General features: G+C 42.2%; 1 protein-coding gene across 4 annotated transcripts in view; it reads right to left on the reverse strand.

Annotated features, from left to right (window-relative positions):
- Positions 1–1,544: 1,544 nt before the first annotated feature.
- Positions 1,545–2,500, reverse strand: part of zmp:0000001167 (protein phosphatase 1 regulatory subunit 12A) — a 32,117-nt gene continuing 31,161 nt past the window's right edge. For all 4 annotated transcript variants that reach the window (XM_042109820.1, XM_042109821.1, XM_042109819.1 and 1 more), the window contains one exon: positions 1,545–2,500. This exon is cut by the window's right edge and continues 796 nt beyond it. The gene's annotated coding sequence lies outside the window, so the exon portion shown is untranslated.

A 2,500-nucleotide genomic window follows, 5' to 3' on the forward strand; every position in this document is an offset into this window, starting at 1 on the left:
ACCCATCTCCACTAATAAACCCAAAGAATGAACACACACACACAAACACACTCACCCCACCACTATTACCCCCCCCCCCCCCCCCCCCACACACACACACACACATTCAGTTTTTTATTATTATTCAACCTATATTTATGTTCTGAAGTTCATTGAGGGTAGTCCTTATTTTCACACTCTGAGACACACTCTCTCTCTCTCTCTCTGTCTCTTTGGAGAGCTGTGATACTGATGAGTCCTCTTGCATATCCTCCCTCTACCATATTCCTGCAACCAACGGTTAAAAAGACCCTCCCCGCTTCATGCTCTTTCTCTCTCAAACACACCTCTGTATGCCACTGTAAGAAAATCAACCATCTGCACATCACACACACAAGGACCCTTTCCTCCAACACTACTGCATGCACACACACACACACACACACACATAATCTTTCCTTTCTCAGGCACCCTTGCAACAGCACTGCACACACACACACGCGCACATGTGTGCGCACACACACTTTGAGAGGCTTTAGGTTCAGTGGTTGTGTTTGATGGGCTGCAGGTCTTAGGTTTGGTTCTGAGGGCTTTGGCTAATGTGATTAGTGAAGTCATTTGGAGGTTTCCAGGCAGTCAGGCGTGTGCTGGAGACCGAACGCTGCTTAAGATCCACCTGCTGAGCTACCGCAGCCCAGCTAGGCCTACACCACCAGCTAATAATGGACAGCACGCAGGTCCAGTTCAAGACTACATCAGAACCATCAGAACAAGTCCAGAACCCGATCAGTGCCGAACTCAGGACCACATCAGTGCCAATTGATCGAGTAAAAGTTTTTTTTATTTATCTTTTTATTAAATTTGTTTTAATGAATTTTTCCCACAAAATGTATTACATTTTCTCTTTAAATTCCATCACTGAAAAATTGGACTATGTCCAATGTCTCTAAACTTTATCCAGCTGCTGATGGGCGGCAAACAGCAGGATATGATGTCAAAAGTAATGGCGCTCATTAGTGGGGTCATCAATAAGCATAGTGGCTTAGGCCTACTGCACAATGTATAAACTAATGATCCTGGAAATGCAAGAGTAGGCCTGATATCTGCACTAGGCCGTATTTCCTAGCCCTAGCCAGAGTGGGCAGCAGTCAAGCATTCTCAGGCTAGAGGCCTGCAAAGCTTGAGTAAAATCAGAGTTGAAATTTTTTTTTTATAACCGAACATGTTTTGTCTATTACTGTACTGTAGATGAATCTTACTTAAGCTTCAGTTGCCTACCTTGAAAACCTAAGGTTAAGGTACACACTCTATCAGGTTTGTTACCCAAATCTTAAGGACATCTTTTCAGCACATAACAATGTATAAAGTACTCGTGTGTGCTTGGAGAGGCCATGGCTAACTCTGTTTGATCCAGTGCTGTTTTGAACACAAATCTCATTTTTTTTTTCAGATGTTTTAGGATGTCTATGCTTTAGCACACTATTTCATGATTCAACACACACACATTCGTAACACAACACATACGAGTAATATGAGCCGCACACACACAAAAGACAGGCCATTCCTCATCGTACACACAATGGCTTTTATTAAGTGCAGACATCCATATCATATATTAGGAAACACATGTGTAAAAGAGGGAGGATAACAAGTTTTCATTCACTTCATTAGAATCATATTTGTACATATAATAATAATAATAATATCAATAACAATAATATTAATAATACATCTTCCCTGGAAAACAGTTGGAAGGAGCTTACAACCAACATAAAACCGGACACGACACACATGTATGAAAACAGTATTCTTTACCTTGATATCCAATAGTAATAAAAATTATTTTAAAAAGAAGTCAAAACAATGCATAGCATATTATTAATAGGCATTTCCACTTCAAACTCTGGTTTCCCCTTAGCAGGGGGCAACTGTGGACGGAGGCTCTTGATTGGTTAACAGGCACTCGGTCAAGGCCTTGTCCTTTTGGGTTCCCTCTATGGACGGTGCGGTGACTTTCAGTCTTTGTGTGTGTGTGTGTGTGTGTGTCTGTATGTGAGTACTGTTCCACACCTATGTGCAAATCCAATAACATCAGTCAGCTTTTTACCATTTACTGGTTTTGCCCGTGTGTATTTAAAACACCAATACGCAGCTGCTAAAGACTTCATTAGCTCCTCAGCGAACGCAAGGCAGTTAAAGGCAATAAGTGGGACGTAGGAAGTGGTACGAGTGGGAAGTGGTACGAGTGGGAAGTGGGAACTCCTCCTTCTGTTTGTGTGGTCCCATGGGGTTCCCTGATCCCTGGTGATTGACTAGGTGCACAGATATAAATAAATATAATGTGTGGGAATATGCATATGTGTGTGTATGTGTGTGTGTGTGTGTTTGTGTTGTTGAGTCTCTCTGTGGGTATGTGTGTGCTGGAGGGGACATTAACTGGAGCTGGCTATTTGGAGAAGGGTTCATAGTTAGGGCATCAGTTAGTGTGAGGCTGCTACATAAAATCAATACTGATCCCTAC

Source organism: Alosa sapidissima, chromosome 11 (assembly GCF_018492685.1).
Source record: "Alosa sapidissima isolate fAloSap1 chromosome 11, fAloSap1.pri, whole genome shotgun sequence".
In the NCBI taxonomy this organism is placed as follows: Eukaryota; Metazoa; Chordata; class Actinopteri; order Clupeiformes; family Clupeidae; genus Alosa; species Alosa sapidissima.